This window comes from Lampetra fluviatilis, unplaced genomic scaffold (genome assembly GCF_964198595.1).
Source record: "Lampetra fluviatilis unplaced genomic scaffold, kcLamFluv1.1 SCAFFOLD_470, whole genome shotgun sequence".
NCBI lineage: Eukaryota > Metazoa > Chordata > Hyperoartia > Petromyzontiformes > Petromyzontidae > Lampetra > Lampetra fluviatilis.
In genome coordinates, this window is record NW_027620896.1 from 1 (window position 1) to 20,481 (window position 20,481).

Genomic DNA, 20,481 nt, shown 5'->3' on the forward strand with positions numbered 1-20,481 from the left:
AGTGAGTGAGTGGGTGGGTGAGTGAGTGGGTGAGTGGCTGGGTGGGTGAGTGGGTGAGTGAGTAAGAGAGATCTGGCAGATGTAAAGTGTTCTCTCGTCCACGACACGGAGAGAGGCTCTGACTCTGAGGTGAGTGAGTGGGTGAGTAGGTGAGTGAGTGGCTGGGTGAGTGAGTGACTGAGTGACTGAGTGAAAGAGTGAGTGAGTGAGTGAGTGAGTGGGTGGGTGAGTGAGTGAGTGAGTGGGTGAGTGACTGAGTGAGTGGGTGAGTGGGTGGGTGACTGAGTGAGTGAGTGGGTGAGTGACTGAGTGAGAGAGTGAGTGACTGAGTGAGTGGGTGAGTGGGTGGGTGACTGAGTGAGTGAGTGGCTGAGTGAGTGGGTGAGTGAGTGAGTGGGTGAGTGGGTGGTGAATGAGTGGGTGAGTGAGTGGGTGAGTGAGTGCGTGAGTGAATGGGTGGGTGGGTGAGTGGGTGGGTGAGTGGGTGAGTGGGTGGGTGAGTGAGTGAGTGGTGGGTGGGTGGGGTGAGTAGGTGGGTGGGTTGGTGAGTGGGTGAGTGGGTGGGTGAGTGAGTGAGTGGGTGGGTGAGTGAATGAGTGGGTGGGTGAGTGGGTGAGTGATTGATTGAGTGAGTGAGTGGGTGAGTGAGTGAGTGAGTGGGTGAGTGAGTGAGTGGGTGGGTGAGTGGGGTGAGTGAGTGGGTGATTGAGTGGGTGGGTGAGTGAGTGGGTGAGTGAGTGGGTGAGTGGGTGGGTGTGTGAGTGAGTGGGTGAGTGGGTGAGTGAGTGAGTGGGTGAGTGAGTGATTGATTGAGTGATTGATTGATTGAGTGATTGATTGAGTGGGTGAGTGAGTGAGTGAGTGGGGTGAGTGAGTGGGTGAGTGGGTGAGTGAGTGAGTGGGTGAGTGGTGTGAGTGAGTGAGTGAGTGAGTGACTGACTGAGTGGGTGGGTGGGTGGGTGAGTGGGTGGGTGGGTGAGTGAATGGCTGGGTGAGTGAGTGGGTGAGTGAGTGAGTGGGTGAGTGAGTGAGTGAGTGAGTGGGTGAGTGAGTGAGTGAGTGACTGACTGAGTGGCTGGGTGGAGTGAGTGAGTGGGTGAGGGGCTGGGTGAGTGGGTGAGTGGGTGGGTGGGTGGGTGGCTGGGTGAGTGGGTGAGTGGGTGAGTGGGTGGGTGGGTGAGTGGCTGGGTTAGTGAGTGGCTGGGTGAGTGGGTGGCTGGGTGAGTGGGTGAGTGAGTGAGTGACTGAGTGAGTGAGTGGCTGGGTGAGTGGGTGGGTGAGTGGGTGGGTGAGTGAGTGGGTGAGTGGCTGGGTGAGTGGGTGAGTGAGTGGCTGGGTGAGTGAGTGGGTGAGTGGGTGAGTGAGTAGCTGAGTGAGTGAGTGAGTGACTGAATGAGTGAGTGGGTGAGTGACTGACTGAGTGACTGACTGGGTGAGTGAGTGGGTGAGTTAGTGAGTGGATGAGTGGGTGAGTGGGTGAGTGGGTGGGTGTGAGTGGGTGGGTGGGTGAGTGGGTGAGTGAGTGAGTGAGTGAGTGACTGAGTGAGTGACTGAGTGAGTGAGTGGCTGGGTGAGTGGGTGGGTGAGTGGGTGGGTGAGTGAGTGGGTGAGTGGCTGGGTGAGTGGGTGAGTGAGTGGCTGGGTGAGTGAGTGGGTGAGTGGGTGAGTGAGTTGCTGAGTGAGTGAGTGACTGAATGAGTGAGTGGGTGAGTGACTGAGTGACTGACTGGGTGAGTGAGTGGGTGAGTTAGTGAGTGGATGAGTGGGTGAGTGAGTGAGTGGGTGGGTGGGTGGGTGAGTGGGTGGGTGGGTGAGTGAGTGACTGAATGAGGTGAGTGGGTGAGTGACTGAGTGACTGACTGGGTGAGTGAGTGAGTGAGTGACTGAGTGAGTGACTGAGTGAGTGAGTGGGTGAGTGAGAGAGTGGGTGGGTGAGTGGGTGAGTGAGTGAGTGACTAACTGAGTGAGTGAGTGAGTGGGTGAGTGAGTGGGTGACTGAGTGAGTGACTGAGTAAGTGACTGACTTAATGAGTGAGTGAGTGAGTGAATGACTGACTGACTGAGTGAGTGAGTGACTGACTAAGTGACTGACTGACTGAGTGAGCGGGTGAGTGGCTGACTGAGTGGGTGAGTGAGTGAATGATTGAGTGAGTGGTTAGGTTGGTGAGTGGGTGGTTGAGTGGGTGGCTGACTGGGTGACTGACTGGGTGACTGACTGACTCACTGAGTGACTGACTGAGTGAGTGAGTGACTGACTGAGTAACTGACTGACTGAATGAGTGAGTGAATGACTGACTGAGTGACTGACTGAGTGACTGACTAAGTGACTGACTGAGTTGGTGAGTGGCTGACTGAGTGGGTGAGTGAGTGAATGACTGAGTGAGTTAGTGGGTGAGTGGCTGGGTGAGTGGCTGACTGAATGAGTGATGGGTGAGTGGTGGGTGAGTGAGTGGTTGAGTGGGGTGGGTGACTAAGTGAGGTGAGTGTTGAGTGAGTGATTGAGTGGCTGAGTGAGTGAGTGGGTGAGTGAGTGAGTGGGTGGGTTAGTGAGTGAGTGGGTGCGTGGGTGGGTGAGTGCGTGGGTGGGTGGGTGAGTGAGTGAGTGGGTGAGTGGGTGGATGAGTGGGTGAGTGAGTGAGTGGGTGGATGGGTGAGTGGGTGAGTGAGTTAGTGGGTGGGTGATTGAGTGGATGGGTGAGTGAGTGGGTGGGTGGGTGAGTGAGTGAGTGAGTGAGTGGGTAGGTGGGTGAGTGAGTGAGTGGGTGCGTGAGTGAGTGGGTGGGTGATTGAGTGGATGGGTGAGTGAGTGAGTGGGTGGTTGGGTGAGTGGGTGAGTGAGTGAGTGGGTGAGTGAGTGAGTGAGTGAGTGGGTGAGTGGGTGGGTGGGTGGGTGAGTGAGTGAGTGACTGGGTGGTTGCGTGAGTGAGTGAGTGGGTGAGTGGGTTGGTGGTGAGTGGGTGGGTAAGTGAGTGGATGAGTGATTGGGTGATTGGGTGGGTGGGTGAGTGGGTGGGTGAGTGGATGGGTGAGTGAGTGGGTGAGTGAGTGGGTGAGTGAGTTGGTGAGTGAGTTAGTGGATAAGTGATGTATGGAATTGTTACCACTACAGTAACGTGAAATTCCCACCAATGACGTTACCCTGATTACCATAAACTAAATTGTATATTTTCGACCTCAAAGTGGCCATCTTGGGTAGGGGCCTCGTGGCGGCCATCTTGGGTAGGGGCCACTTCACGGTGGCCATGTTGGGTAGGTATACTTTGCAGTGGCCATGTTGGGTAGGGATACTTTGCAGTGGCCATGTTGGGTAGGGATACTTTACGGTGGCCATGTTGGGTAGGGATACTTTGCAGTGGCCATGTTGGGTAGGGATACTTTACGGTGGCCATGTTGGGTAGGGATACTTTACGGTGGCCATGTTGGGTAGGGATACTTTGCAGTGGCCATGTTGGGTAGGGATACTTTACGGTGGCCATGTTGGGTAGGGATACTTTACGGTGGCCATGTTGGGTAGATATACTTTACAGCGGCCATGTTGGGTAGTGACACTTCATAGTGGCCATGTTGGGTAGGGGCACTTTACGGTGGCCATGTTGGGTAGGGGCACTTTACAGTGGCCATGTTGGATAGGGGCACTTCATGGTGGCCATATTGGGTAGGGGCACTTTACAGTGGCCATATTGGGTAGGGACACTTCATAGTGGCCATGTTGGGCAGGGCGACTTCACAGTGGCCATGTTGGGTAGGGAGATTTCACGGTGGCCATGTTGGGTAGGGAGATTTCATGGTGGCCATGTTGGGCAGGGCGACTTCACAGTGGCCATGTTGGGTAGGGATATTTCACGGTGGCCATGTTGGGTAGGGGTGCCACTTCACAGTGGCCATCTTGGGTAGGGGAGCTACTTCACAGTGATTATCTTGGGCATGGGTGCTGCTTCAAGGTAGCCATCTTGGGTAGGGGGTGCCACTTCACGGCAGCCAACTTGGGTAGGGGGTGCCACTTCCCGGCGGCCATCTCTGGCAGGGGTGCAGCTAATTGGCTGCTGTGGTGATGACGCCCCCCCCTTAGTAACGGTTGCCACGCCCACAGCGTTGCTATGGATCCAGAGAGACCCATAGAGACCCATAGAGACTCATAGAGATGCATAGAGATACATAGAGACACATACAGACACATAGAGACACATACAGACACATAGAGATACATAGAGACTCATAGAGACACATAGAGTGGTGAGTCTATGGGTCTCTGTGTAGTTGTGGTGAGTCTATGGGTCTCTGTGTAGTGGTGAGTCTATGGGTCTCTGTGTAGTGGTGGTGAGTCTATGGGTCTCTGTGTGGTGGTGAGTCTATGGGTCTCTGTGTAGTGGTGAGTCTATGGGTCTCTATGTGAGTCTATGGGTCTCTGTGTAGTGGTGAGTCTATGGGTCTCTGTGTGGTGGTGAGTCTATGGGTCTCTGTGTAGTGGTGGTGAGTCTATGGGTCTCTGTGTAGTGGTAAGTCTATGGGTCTCTGTGTAGTGGTGGTGAGTCTATGGGTCTCTGTGTAGTGGTGAATCTCTGGGTCTCTGTGTAGTGGTGAGTCTATGGGTTTCTGTGTGGAGGTGGTGAGTCTATGGGTCTCTGTGTAGTGGTGAATCTCTGGGTCTCTGTGTGGTGGTGAGTCTATGGGTTTCTGTGTGGAGGTGGTGAGTCTATGGGTCTCTGTGTAGTGGTGAATCTCTGGGTCTCTGTGTAGTGGTGAGTCTATGGGTCTCTGTGTAGTGGTGAGTCTATGGGTTTCTGTGTGGTGGTGAGTCTATGGGTCTTTGTGTAGTGGTGAGTCTATGGGTCTTTGTGTAGTGAGTCTATGGGTCTCTGTGTATTGGTGAGTCTATGGGTCTCTGTGTAGTGAGTATATGGGTCTCTGTGTAGTGGTGGTTAGTCTATGGGTTTCTGTATAGTGGTGCGTCTATGGGTCTCTGTGTAGTGGTGAGTCTATGGGTCTCTGTGTGGTGGTGGTGAGTCTATGGGTCTCTGTGTAGTGGTGAGTCTATGGGTCTCTGTGTGGTGATGAGTCTATAGTTCTCTGTGTGGTGGTGGTGAGTCTATGGGTCTCTGTGTAGTGGTGGTGAGTCTATGGGTCTCTGTGTAGTATTGGTGAGTCTATGGGTCTCTGTGTGTGATGGTGAGTCTATGGGTCTCTGTGTGGTGGTAAGTCTATGGGTCTCTGTGTAGTGGTGGTGAGTCTATGGGTCTATGTGTGTGGTGGTGAGTCTATGGGTCTCTGTGTGGTGGTGGTGAGTCTATGGGTCTCTGTGTAGTGGTGAGTCTATGGGTCTCTGTGTGGTGGTGGTGAGTCTATGGGTCTCTGTGTAGTGGTGAGTCTATGGGTCTCTGTGTGGTGGTGAGTCTATGGGTCTCTGTGTGGTGATGAGTCTATGGGTCTCTGTGTGGTGGTGGTGAGTCTATGGGTCTCTGTGTAGTGGTGAGTCTATGGGTCTCTGTGTCGTGGTGGTGAGTCTATGGGTCTCTGTGTAGTGGTGAGTCTATGGGTCTCTGTGTGGTGGTGAGTCTATGGGTCTCTGTATGGTGGTGGTGAGTCTATGGGTCTCTCTGTGGTGGTGGTGGTGAGTCTATGGATCTCTGTGTGGTGGTGAGTCTATGGGTCTCTGTGTAGTGGTGGTGAGTCTATGGGTCTCTGTGTGTAGTGGTGAGTCTATGGGTCTCTGTGTAGTGGTGGTGAGTCTATGGGTCTCTATGTAGTGAGTCTATGGGTCTCTATGTGAGTCTATGGGTCTCTATGTAAGTCTATGGGTCTCTGTGTGGTGGTGGTGAGTCTATGGGTCTCTGTGTGGTGGTGAGTCTATGGGTCTCTGTGTAGTGGTGGTGAGTCTATGGGTCTCTGTGTAGTGGTGAGTCTATAGGTTTCTCTGTGTAGTGGTGGTGAGTCTATGGGTCTCTATGTGAGTCTATGGGTCTCTGTGTGAGTCTATGGGTCTCTGTGTGAGTCTATGGGTCTCTATGTGAGTTTATGGGTCTCTATGTGAGTCTATGGGTCTCTGTGTGAGTCTATGGGTCTCTGTGTAGTGGTGGTGAGTCTATGGGTCTCTGTGTAGTGGTGGTGAGTCTATGGGTCTCTGTGTGAGTCTATGGGTCTCTATGTAGTGAGTCTATGGGTCTCTGTGTGAGTCTATGGGTCTCTGTGTGAGTCTATGGGTCTCTGTGTAGTGGTGGTGAGTCTATGGGTCTCTGTGTAGTGGTGGTGAGTCTATGGGTCTCTGTGTAGTGGTGAGTCTATAGGTTTCTCTGTGTAGTGGTGGTGAGTCTGGGTCTCTATGTGAGTCTATGGGTCTCTGTGTGAGTCTATGGGTCTCTGTGTGAGTCTATGGGTCTCTATGTAGTGAGTTTGTGGGTCTCTGTGTGAGTCTATGGGTCTCTATGTGAGTCTATGGGTCTCTTTGTGAGTCTATGGGTCTCTGTGTGAGTCTATGGGTCTCTGTGTAGTGGTGGTGAGTCTATGGGTCTCTGTGTAGTGGTGGTGAGTCTATGGGTCTCTGTGTGAGTCTATGGGTCTCTATGTAGTGAGTCTATGGGTCTCTGTGTGAGTCAATGGGTCTCTATGTGAGTCTATGGGTCTCTGTGTGAGTTTATGGGTCTCTATGTAGTGAGTCTATGGGTCTCTGTGTGAGTCAATGGGTCTCTATGTGAGTCTATGGGTCTCTGTGTGGTGAGTCTATGGGTCTCTGTGTGAGTCTATGGGTCTCTGTGTGAGTCAATGGGTCTCTGTGTGAGTCTATGGGTCTCTGTGTGGTGAGTCTATGGGTCTCTATGTAGTGAGTCTATGGGTCTCTGTGTGAGTCAATGGGTCTCTATGTGAGTCTATGGGTCTCTGTGTGGTGAGTCTATGGGTCTCTGTGTGGTGAGTCTATGGGTCTCTGTGTGAGTCTATGGGTCTCTGTGTGGTGAGTCTATGGGTCTTTGTTACGCCACGGGGCATAACTTGATACATGTGACTTCACTCATGGGGCAGATATCTAAGTGGCAATTAATTGATAGAAATTACAAATTAAATCGTTTATCGATCAATTATAGTTACTTTCATCAATTATTTGCGATGGAGATATGCAATTATATTTGCCTACAGATTAAAAAAAGTGTTCTGTTCCGAACAAAGTCGCCTAATTTTGATTAATCTCACAGTGGGCAGTATATGTATGAATTAAAATTTATTGAACAATTTCAATATTTGTTGATATTTTCAGATAGACAATCGATGGTCTTACCTCAGAAATGAAAATTTTAAGTCGCTAATTCGTTCGGTTGTTGAGTAAATGTTGATGATTCCAGCTTTCAAAGCCATTGTTGTACGAAATAAATTAACTGTAATTTATGTATTTTTATTATTTTCAGCTAAACAATCGAAGGTTTTTCCTCAGAAGTGTAAATTTTATCTCTCTAAATTGCCCGAATGTCGAGAAAATATTGATTATTTGAGCTTTCAAAACACGCTGTTGTCCAAAATAAATAAACAGCAATTTATTTATTATTTTCAGGAAGACAGATGCCGATGATTTCCCTCAGAAGTGTGAATTTTAAATCGTTAATTCTCCCGAATGTCGAGAAAATATTGACTATTTGAGCGTTCAAATGCCATTTTCTTCAAAATAAATTAACCTTATTTTATATTTATTTTAATAGTTTCAGGTAGACAGTGTAAGGTTTTACCTCAGAAATTTAATTTTAAGTCGCTAATTCTCTTGATTGTGGAGAAAATGTTGATTGTTCCTCATTTCAAATGCCATTGTTGTACAAAATAATGTAACCTTATTTTATATTTATTTTAATTGTTTCAGGTAGACAGTGTAAGGTTTTACCTCAGAGATGTCATTTTTAAGTCGCTAATTCTCTCGATTGTGGCGAAAATGTTGATTGTTCCTCATTTCAAATGCCATTGTTGTACAAAATAAATTAACTGTATTTTTTACGTATTTTTATTTATTTATTTATTATTCGCAGATAAACAGTCGAAGATTTTCCCTCAGAAATAAAATTTTATCTCACTTAATCGCCCGATTCCAGACACAAAGCCTTCACAATACCGCTGTCTTCAAAATAAATTAACTTTAATTTATATATTTGTTAGTATTTTTAGGAAGACAGATGCCGATTATATCCCTCAGATGTGTTAATTTTACGTCGTTAAGTGGCCAGAATGTTGGAAAATTCTTGATTATTCAAGTTTTAAAAACGACTCTGTTTTCTGAATTAATTAACTGTAAATTCTATTTTTTTTTACATTTTTCAGGTATAGACAGTCCAAGGTTTTATCTCAGAAATAAAAAAAATGTTCGTCGCTAAGTCACTCGGTTTGTCGAGAGAGTGTTGATTAGTGAAGCTTTAAAATGCTATTGTTGTACAAAATAAACGTGCTGCATTTTGTTTATTTAAAATTTATACATTTTTAGGAACCCTGATGCCGATTTTACCCCAAAAGTGTAAATTTCTCGTCACTATTTCGCTTGAAATTAGAGAAAAAGTTATTTATTTGAGCTTTAACCAATGCCATTGTTTTCTAAATGAGCTAATTGTAATTCATATTTTTGTATTTTTCCAGGTAGACAGATGCCGATTTTACCTCGGAAATGTATTTTGTATCTCGATAATTCGCTCGGATGTAGAGAAAATGTCGATTTTTCGAGCTTTAAAATGCCATTGTCTTGAATTTTTTTTACTGTAACGTATTTATTAGTTATAGATTTAAGAAGGCAGATGCCGATTTTGCCTCAGAAGTGTCAATTTCTCGTCGCTATTTCGCTTGAATTTAGAGAAAAAGTTGATTATTTGAGCTTTAACCAATGCCATTGTTTTCTAAATGAGCTAATTGTAATTCATATTTTTTTATTTTTCCAGGTAGACAGATGCCGATTTTACCTCGGAAATGTATTTTTGTATCTCGATAATTCGCTCGAATGTGGAGAAAATGTCGATTTTTCGAGCTTTAAAATGCCATTGTCTTCAAAACATTTTACTGTAACGTATTTATTATTTATAGATTTAGGAAGGCAGATGCCGATTTTTCCTCAAGATTTAGATTTTTGACGTCGCTATTTCGCTTGATTATCGAGAAAATGTTGATTATTTGAGCTTTCAAATGCCATTGTTGTTCAAATGTATTAACTATAAATTTTATATTTTTTATATTTTTTCTCAGGTAGACAGTCGAAGATTTTACTTCAGAAATGTCATCTTTATCTCTCTAAATCGCCCGACTGTAAAGCAAATATTGATTATTTGAGCTTCAACAATGCCTCGCTTTCAAAATAGATTTACTGTAACTGATATTTTTATTATTTTTAGGAAGACAGATGCCGATTTTACCTCAGACATTTATTTTTTATCTCGACAATTCGCTAGAATGTAGAGAAAATGCTGATTGTTCGGGCTTTCAAATGCCATTGTCTTCAAAATAAATTTACTGTCATTTACATATTTGTATCATTTTCAGGTAGACAGTTGATGGTTTTCCCTCAGAAATTACATTTTTATGTCGCTAATTCGCCAGATTGTCGAGAAAATGTTGATTGTTCGGGCTTTCAATGGCCATTGTCTTCAAAATAAATTTACTGTCATTTACATATTTGTATCATTTTCAGGTAGACAGTCGATGGTTTTTTCTCAGAAATTACATTTTTATGTCGCTAATTCGCCAGATTGTCGAGAAAATGTTGATTATTCCATCTTTCAATGGCCATTGTACCAAATAAATTTACTGTAATTTATATATTTTTTTTATTTCCACGCAGACAGTCGATGGATTTCCCTCAAAATGTAATTTTTATCTCTGTAAGTCGCTCGAATGTAGAGAAAATGTTATTGATAAAGAGGTTATCATTAATAGCATTTGTAATAAATCAATCTTGCTCGCGTGTGTATGTTTGTCAAGAACTTAATTCTAGATTTGAAGCTTTTGTGACTGCAAGGATTCATACTCTTAGTTCTTTCGGTAAAGTCACCATGTAGGTAAACAAAATAATTTAAATTAATAAAAGTAAAATAAAATTAATAAAAATTAAATAACAGATTTTATTTTTATTAATTTTTATTTGTCAAGAACGTTCGAAACCCCGTGAACAGCGAGTTTATTGTACGATTCCATCGTTTTATTCTACGTGGGCTCCGTATTTCTTCAAACTTTAATTTATTATGAATTTTATTATTCGAGTATCGATTACACAGAGAGAGATGCGGGGTTTCCCTCAAAAACGCGATATTAGTCCCAGAAAAATCGCGTATTTAACTCATTATTTGGTTATTAGCAGCTAAGTAAGGGCGATATTTAGTATATACAAGTCTATTTTTATATATTTTTAGGTAAACAGAGGCAGATTTTCCCTCAGAAACGCGATATTAGTCCCAGAAAAATTGCGTATTTGACTCATAATTTGAATATTAGCAGCTACGTAAGGGCGATATTTAGTATATACAAGTCTATTTTATATATTTTTAGGTAAACAGAGGCAGATTTTCCCTCACAAACCCGATATTAGACCAGCCAAATCGCGTATTTTACTCATAATTTGGTTATTAGCAGCTAAGTAAGGGCGATGTTTAGTTATTATTTATATATAAGTCATATATTTGTGTATTTTTAGGGAGACAGATGCAGATTTTCCCTCAGAAACGTGAGATTTGTCGAGCCAAATCGCGTATTTGTCTGAGTATTTGATTATTTTCAGCTCCTTAGGATTTGCCTTATTTTAAAACTGGTATTTATTTAGTATATACAAGTCTATTTTTATATATTTTTAGGTAAACAGATGCAGATTTTCTCTCAGAAACGCGATATTATTCCAGCGAATCGCGTATTTTACTCATAATTTGGTTATTAGCAGCTACGCAAGGACGTACATGTATTTATTATTTATATATAAGTCATATATTTGTGTATTTTTAGGGAGACAGATGCAGATTTTCCCTCAGAAACGTGAGATTTGTCGAGCCAAATCGCGTATTTGACTCATAATTTAGTTATTTACAGCTTTGTAAGGACGTAAATTTAAAACATTAATTATTTGTAAATAATATATTTCAGGTGGACAATTGCAGATTTTCCCTCAGTAAACGCGATCATAGTCGGATAATCACATTTAATAGAGGTGGCATAATTTCGATTTAAAGCGTCATTCGTGACTGCAGGGATTCATCTTCTTGGTTCTTTCGGTAAAGTCATCACGTAGAATGGAAATAATAAAATAATAAAAATAAAACATAATAAAATAATATTATAAAATAATACAATGTAATAAAATAATAATATAATGATATAATATTTTTGTGTTATTATTTTATTATTTTATTTTATTATAATGTTTTATTTTTCTTATTTTATTATTTCCATTCTACGTGATGACTTTACCGAAAGAACCAAGAAGAAGAGGTGGCATATTTAAAGTAGTATTTATATTTTATACATCGACGTAATATTAATCATGTAATATACATATTCTTAGTTTTTTTCGGTGAAGTCACGTAGGTAAAACATCAAAATTAATAAAAATAAAATAAAATAAAAATCACGACGTTTCGGAGATTTTTATTTTATTTTATTTTTATTAATTTTGATGTTTTACCTACGTGACTTTACCGAAAAAACCTAAGAATTTGAATCCTTGCAGTCACGAAAGCTTCAAATCTAGAATGTAATATACATTTCAGATCGAGAGATCGATAGTAATTTATAAAAGTGGGTAATGTGATATTGTATAAGTGCACAGAGAGACAGGGAATAGGGATGGACTGGATACATTCACACATTTTGACTGATCATTATCTAAGGTGGCATTGATCTTATATCTTATATATAGAAAATAATCTTGTGATAGAGATACACTTTCAATAGGAAATAACATTAATCGATTAATTTTTATCGTTATTGTGTAGATTGACTCCGGTTTTCCCTCAGAAATGTTGAATATACGGCGTTTAGTAGCTTTATTCTCAGTATAAATTTCAAATGTTTAACCTGGATTTAGCCTATACATTACATTAAACGCAGCAGTACTCGATAATCTTATCTTTAATGGGTAGATAGCCTCGGGGTTTCGCCTAAGAAGTGTATAATGTACGAGGGTTAGTCGTTTAAATGTAATATTCTTAAGTTTTTTCGGTAAAGTCACGAAGGTAAAACATTATAATTAATAAAAGTGACTTTACCGAAAGAACCTAAGAATACGAATCCTTGCTGTCACGAAAGCTTAAAATCTAGTTTAAATTTAAGTCTAATTTGTAAATATTTAGCCTGGCATAAGCTAGTCATACTAGAATAGAAAATTACACAAATTATTGTATCTTTATTGAGTAGATAGATGCCGGTTTCGCCTCAGAAATGTATCATTTACGATGGTTAGTTGTTTAAATTTAAGTCTAATTTGTAAATATTTAACCTGGCATAAGCTCGTCATACTAGAATACAAGATTACACAAATTATTTTATCTTTATTGAGTAGATAGACGCCGGTTTCGCTTCAGAAATGTATCATTTACGATGGTTAGTTGTTTAAATTTAAGTCTACATTGTAAATATTTACCTTGGATTAGCGAATCATCACATTTCAACGCTACATCACTGGAATTCTCTTATCTCCATTAGATAGATAGACTCGGATTTCGCCTCAGAAATGTATAATTTTCGATGGTTAGTCGTTTAAATTTAAGTATAAATTGTAAATATTTACCTTGGATTAGCTAATCATCACATTTCAACGCAAAATCACTGGAATAATATTATCTTCATTATATATATAGACTCGGGTTTTGCCTCAGAAATGTATAATTCATGATCGTTAATCCTCTCTTTGTAAGTATAAATTGTAAATGTTTACCCTGAAATAAGCCGGTCCATACTACAAACAGAAGATGACCAGAATTATTTTAGCTTAATAGGGTAGAGAGAGTCGGGTTTTCCCTCAGAAATGTTAAATTCGTGATCGATAATAGTTTAATTCCAAGTCTAAATTGTAAATATTTAACCTGGGATCTTTGTTCATTGCGCTAAGAGAGCAGATTACTCAGTTTTGTTCAGCTTTATAGGGAAAATAGCGTAAATAGCGTCTGGCTTAGCCTCTGAAATGTATAATGTAAGATGGTGAATCTCTTAATCTTCAGTCTAAATTGTAAATGTTTACGTAATAATAGGCAGTCGTTACGTTATAAAGAAGTTTACTTAACAAAATATTATCTTTATTGGGTGGATTGACTTCGATTTTACTTCAGAAATGTGTGTACACTGTGTGTGTGTAGACTGTGTGTGTGTGTGTGTACACTGTGTGTGTGTAGACTGTGTGTGTGTAGACTGTGTGTGTGTGTACACTGTGTGTGTGTGTGTACACTGTGTGTGTGTACACTGTGTGTGTGTGTACACTGTGTGTGTGTACACTGTGTGTGTACACTGTGTGTGTGTGTACACTGTGTGTGTACACTGTGTGTGTGTAGACTGTGTGTGTGTACACTGTGTGTGTGTAGACTGTGTGTGTACACTGTGTGTGTGTAGACTGTGTGTGTACACTGTGTGTGTGTACACTGTGTGTGTGTACACTGTGTGTGTGTGTACACTGTGTGTGTGTGTAGACTGTGTGTGTGTACACTGTGTGTGTGTGTATACTGTGTGTGTGTGTGTAGACTGTGTGTGTGTAGACTGTGTGTGTGTACACTGTGTGTGTGTACACTGTGCGTGTGTACACTGTGTGTGTGTAGACTGTGTGTGTGTACACTGTGTGTGTGTAGACTGTGTGTGTACACTGTGTGTGTGTACACTGTGTGTGTAGACTGTGTGTATACACTGTGTGTGTACACTGTGTGTGTGTACACTGTGTGTGTGTAGACTGTGTGTGTACACTGTGTGTGTGTACACTGTGTGTGTGTAGACTGTGTGTGTGTAGACTGTGTGTGTGTGTACACACTGTGTGTGTGTGTACACTGTGTGTGTGTAGACTGTGTGTGTGTACACTGTGTGTGTGTACACTGTGTATGTGTACACTGTGTGTATGTGTACACTGTGTGTGTGTGTACACTGTGTGTGTGTACACTGTGTGTGTGTGTGTACACTGTGTGTATACACACTGTGTGTGTTTACACTGTGTGTGTACACTGTGTGTGTGTGTACACTGTGTGTGTGTGTGTACACTGTGTGTGTGTGTACACTGTGTGTGTGTATACACACTGTGTGTGTGTACACTGTGTGTGTGTGTGCACTGTGTGTGTGTACACTGTGTGTGTGTACACTGTGTGTGTGTGTACACTGTGTGTGTGTACACTGTGTGTGTGTGTACACTGTGTGTGTGTGTGTGTACACTGTGTGTGTGTGTACACTGTGTGTGTGTGTACACTGTGTGTGTGTGTATACACACTGTGTATGTGTACACTGTGTGTGTGTACACTGTGTGTGTGTGTACACTGTGTGTGTGTACACTGTGTGTGTGTGTACACTGTGTGTGTGTATACACACTGTGTATGTGTACACTGTGTGTGTGTGTACACTGTGTGTGTGTATACACACTGTGTGTGTATACACACACACTGTGTGTGTGTACACTGTGTGTGTGTGTACACTGTGTGTGTGTGTGTATACACACTGCGTATGTGTACACTGTGTGTGTGTACACTGTGTGTGTGTGTACACTGTGTGTGTGTGTATACACACTGTGTGTGTGTACACTGTGTGTGTGTGTGTACACTGGGTGTGTGTGTACATTGTGTGTGTGTATACACACTGTGTATGTGTACACTGTGTGTGTGTACACTGTGTGTGTGTGTATACACACTGTGTGTGTGTACACTGTGTGTGTGTGTGTACACTGGGTGTGTGTGTACATTGTGTGTGTGTATACACACTGTGTATGTGTACACTGTGTATGTGTACACTGTGTATGTGTACACTGTGTGTGTGTGTACACTGTGTGTGTACACTGTGTGTGTATGTGCACACTATGTGTGTGTGTAGACTGTGTGTGTGTACACTGTGTGTGTGTACACTGTGTGTGTGTATACACACTGTGTGTGTGTACACTGTGTGTGTGTACACTGTGTGTGTGTATACACACTGTGTATGTGTACACTGTGTGTGTGTACACTGTGTGTGTGTGTACACTGTGTGTGTGTGTACACACTGTGTGTGTGTGTACACTGTGTGTGTGTATACACACTGTGTGTGTGTACACTGTGTGTATGTGTACACTGTGTGTGTGTGTACACTGTGTGTGTGTGTGCACTGTGTGTGTGTACACTGTGTGTGTGTGTACACTGTGTGTGTGTATACACACTGTGTATGTGTATACACACTGTGTGTGTGTGTACACTGTGTGTGTGTACACTGTGTGTGTGTGTACACTGTGTGTGTGTATACACACTGTGTATGTGTACACTGTGTGTGTGTGTACACTGTGTGTGTGTGTACACACTGTGTATGTGTACACTGTGTGTGTGTACACTGTGTGTGTGTGTGTGTGTACACTGTGTGTGTGTGTACACTGTGTGTGTGTGTACACTGTGTGTGTGTGTGTATACACACTGTGTGTGTACACTGTGTGTGTGTACACTGTGTGTGTGTATACACACTGTGTATGTGTACACTGTGTGTGTGTACACTGTGTGTGTGTACACTGTGTGTGTGTGTGTGTGTACACTGTGTGTGTGTGTACACTGTGTGTGTGTGTAGACTGTGTGTATGTGTAGACTGTGTGTATGTGTACACTGTGTGTGTGTACACTGTGTGTGTGTACACTGTGTGTGTGTGTACACTGTGTGTGTGTGTATACACACTGTGTATGTGTACACTGTGTGTGTGTGTACACTGTGTGTGTGTGTATACACACTGTGTATGTGTACACTGTGTGTGTGTGTACACTGTGTGTGTGTGTACACTGTGTGTGTGTGTAGACTGTGTGTGTGTGTACACTGTTTGTGTGTGTACACTGTGTGTGTGTACACTGTGTGTGTGTGTGTACACTGTGTGTGTGTGTACACTGTGTGTGTGTACACTGTGTGTGTGTGTACACTGTGTGTGTGTGCACACTGTGTGTGTGTGCACACTGTGTGTGTGTGTACACTGTGTGTGTGTACACTGTGTGTGTGTACACTGTGTGTGTGTGTGTACACTGTGTGTGTGTGCACACTGTGTGTGTGTACACTGTGTGTGTGTGTACACTGTGTGTGTGTGCACACTGTGTGTGTGTGTACACTGTGTGTGTACACTGTGTGTGTGCACACTGTGTGTGTGTGTACACTGTGTGTGTGTACACTGTGTGTGTGTACACTGTGTGTGTGTGTGTACACTGTGTATGTGTACACTGTGTGTGTGTGTACACTGTGTGTGTGTACACTGTGTGTGTGTGTACACTGTGTGTGTGTGTACACTGTGTGTGTGTACACTGTGTGTGTGTGTACACTGTGTGTGTGTACACTGTGTATGTGTACACTGTGTGTGTGTGTACACTGTGTGTGTGTACACTGTGTGTGTGTACATTGTGTGTGTGTGTACACTGTGTGTGTACACTGTGTGTGTGTGTACACTGTGTGTGTGTGTACACTGTGTGTGTGTACACTGTGTGTGTGTGTACACTGTGTGTGTGTACACTGTGTATGTGTACACTGTGTGTGTGTACACTGTGTATGTGTACACTGTGTGTGTGTGTACACTGTGTGTGTGTGTACACTGTGGGGGGCACAGGCATCTCAGTCAGTCGACCAATGGCATCTTTTCATCAATTTATAATTTAACATTTTTTTGTTGTAATTTTATTTATTTGGTTTTTTATTATTCTTTATTTTTTACCTATGTAACTTTCCCGAAAGAACCAAATAGTATGGATTCCTGCGGTCACGAAAGCTTCAAATCAATATTTATAATATATATTTATATATGTATATATATAAGTAAACCATCGATCTAATCGGAATTTCCCTCACATATATTAGTCTCGTCTTGATAGCCGCTTTAGTTATGAAATGGCAATAGATTTATATACATAGTTATCAATATATACCAAAATAAACTATCGATTTAATCGCTCTGATATTTGCGTGTTCCTGTGAAGAAACACGGAATTTCCCTCACATATATTAGTCTCGTCTTGATAGCCGCTTTAGTTATCAAATGGCAATAGATTTATATATATTTATTTATCAATATAAACCAAAATAAACTATCGATCTGATCGCTTCGAATGTTGAGTGTTCATGTGCAGAGACACGGAATTTCCCTCACATTTATTAGTCTCGTCTTGATAGCCGCTTTAGTAATCAAATGGCAATAGATTTTAATTATTTGGTTATCAATATATACCAAATTAAACTATCGATCTAATCGCTCTGATATTTGCGTGTTCATGTGAAGAAACACGGAATTTCCCTCACATATATTAGTCTCGTCTTGATAGCCGCTTTAGTAATCAAATGACAATAGATTTTATTTCGATTTAAAGTTTTCGTGACGGCAGGGATTCATCTTCGTGGTTCTTTCGGTAAAGCCACGTAGAAGGGAAATAATAAAATAATAAAAATAAAACAAATTAAAATACAATTCTCACGACGTTTCGGCCACAACGCAAGCAGCCGTCCTCAGGTGAAGAACAGGTCTGTGGCCGAAACGTCGTGAGAATTATTTTATTATGTTTTATTTTTATTATTTTATTTTATTATATTATTTTATTACGTTTTATTTTTAGTATTTTATTACTTCCCTTCTACGTGATGACTTTACCGAAAGAACCAAGAAAATAGATTTTATATATATATAGTTATAAATTTATATCAAATTAAACTATCGATCTAATCGCTCTGATATTTGCGTGTTAATGTGCAGAAATGTGCCGATTTTCCCTCAGAAATTCGAGCCTTGCGTTGACGGGGTCGTTTCGTTATCGATAATATAGTTTTATATTCATATAAATGTTCATATATATCGATACACTATCATTAAAATATTGGTCTAATCGATCCGAACATTGAGTGTTCACGTAACGACTTTCCTGGCTGCTTTAATGTTCAAATGATAATACATTTATGTAAATCAATTTTAATACATATCAATATATCTCAATATATCAATATATTTATAAAAATAAACTTATAAAAACATCTATCGATCTGATCGCTACGATTTTACCAATATAAAAAATTATCGATCTGATCACTACGATTTTATCAATTTATAAAAACAACTATCGATCTGATCGCTACGATTTTATCAATATAAAAAATTATCGATCTGATCGCTACGATTTTTGCGTGTTCATGTGCAGAGAAGCGCACTTTCCCTCAGAAATGTAAGTCTCACATTCCCAGCTACTTTAATTATAAAGTCAAAATATATAAACTATGTATATATCTATAAGATAGCAATCTAATCGCTGCTATGTGTGATCAATTCACGCAAAGAGACACGGACATTCCCTCAGAAATGCGAGTATCGTGTTCCTTGCTAGTTTCGCTATCAAATAACAATAGATTTGTATAAAATACGTGTGTGTGTGTCAATACATCATCGTAAAATATGTTTCCAATCGCTCCGAATTTTGGGTGTTCATATAAACAGACGCCGACTTTCCCTCAGAAATGTGTACCTCGTGTTGATGGGAAGGTTGGTTGTCATATAAAAATAGATGTGTATATATCTGTGTGTTAATATATCATCGTAAAATATGGGTCTAATCGCTCTGTGTATATGTCTACAAGCTATCGATCGTATCGCTGCTATGTGTGGATCATTCACGCAAATAGATTTGTATAAAATACGTGTGTGTGTGTGCTAATACATCATCGTAAAACATGTTTCTAATCGCTCCGAATTTGGGGTGTTCATATAAACAGACGCTGACTTTGCCTCAGAAATATAATTTTCGTGTTCCTAGCTGGTTCCGTTACAAAGTAACACTATATTTATATATTTAAACTATGTATATATCTACAAGATAGCGATATAATCGCTGTTATGTGTGATCAATTCACGCAAAGAGGCACGGACTTTCCCTCAGAAATGCGAGTCTCTTGTTCCTTGCTAGTTTCGCTATCAAATAACAATAGATTTGTATAAAATACGTGTGTGTGTGTGTCAATACATCATCGTAAAATATGTTTCTAATCGCTCCGAATTTGGGGTGTTCATATAAACAGACGTCGACTTTGCCTCAGAAATATAATTCTCGTGTTCCTAGCTGGTTCCGTTACAAAGTAAAAAAATATTTATATATTTAATGTATCGTGTATATATCTACACGAAGCAAGATTGATCGCTGCCGTGTGTGATTCACGTAAAGAGACTTTCCCTCGGTAGCGTGAGCCTCGTGTTGATGGGAGCGTTGGTTATCATATAAAAATAGATTCATATATCTATAAAATACGTGTGTGTGTGTGTGTCTGTGTGTGTGTGTTAATATAGTGGGGAGCGGTAGTGTAGCGGTTAGCGCTACGCTGCGCTATAAACCTGGCGACCCGGGTTCGATTCCCGCTCACGGCCAACACCAGTGACGATTATTTGAACCGGTCCTGGGCCTCCCCTAGGTCGACTCAGCCTTAAATGAGTACCTGGTGCGGTGTGTAAACATTGCCACTGGGGATACAAAGGCGGTCGGGCGTGGTGCTGGCCACCCACCCCCTCGTGTACCGTGCCGGCCTTCATAGGTGCTCGCTAACAGCACTTGCCCCAACAGTCTGTTAAAGGCTATACGGGGGTTCTTTGTTCTTTGTTAATATCTCATCAATAAATATGTTTCTAATCGCTCGAAATTTGGGGTGTTCATATTAACAGACGTCGACTTTGCCTCAGAAATATATTTCTCGTGTTTCTAGCTGGTTCCGTTACAAAGTAACAATATATTTATATATTTAATGTATATATACCGCATCTCTCAAGATGGCAATCTAATCGCCGCCGTGTGATAATTCACGCAAAGAGACGCCGACTTTCCCTCAGTAGCCTCGTGTTGATGGATAGTTTCGTAATCAAATAACAATCGGTAATCGGTTTTATGATATGTATATGTTCATATATATAATCGTAAAATGTGTTTCTAATCGCTACGAATTTGAGGTGTTAATGTTCAGAGACTAGGGATTTCCCTCAGTAGTGCGTGCCTTGTGTTGATTGATAGTTTCGTAATCAAATAACAATCGGTAATCGGTTTTATTATATGTATATGTTCATATATATAATCGTAAAATGTGTTTCTAATCGCTACGTATATGAGGTGTTAATATTCAGAGACTAGGGATTTTCCTCAGTAGTGGGAGGGTTGGTTATTATATAACAATATAATATATGGTTCTAATCTCTAGGAAATTGGGGTGTTCATGTGCAGATATGTGTGTGTGTGTTCATATATCAACATAAAATATGGACCTAATCGCTCCGATGTTTCAGTATTTGCGTAAAGAGATGACGGCTTTTCCTCAGAAATGCGACATTTAGTTTCAATGGTAGGTTTGGTTATCGAATAACAACATTTGA

The 20,481-nt window shown here is 41.6% G+C and overlaps 1 long non-coding RNA gene across 1 annotated transcript in view; it reads left to right on the plus strand.

Annotated features, from left to right (window-relative positions):
• Positions 1 to 44: 44 nt before the first annotated feature.
• The window catches only part of LOC144954515 (uncharacterized), a 36,831-nt gene continuing 16,394 nt past the window's right edge, over positions 45 to 20,481 (plus strand). Inside the window, exon 1 of the long non-coding RNA XR_013641247.1 lies at positions 45 to 129. This is a non-coding gene — a long non-coding RNA (uncharacterized LOC144954515). The remainder of the gene's footprint in view (positions 130 to 20,481) is intronic.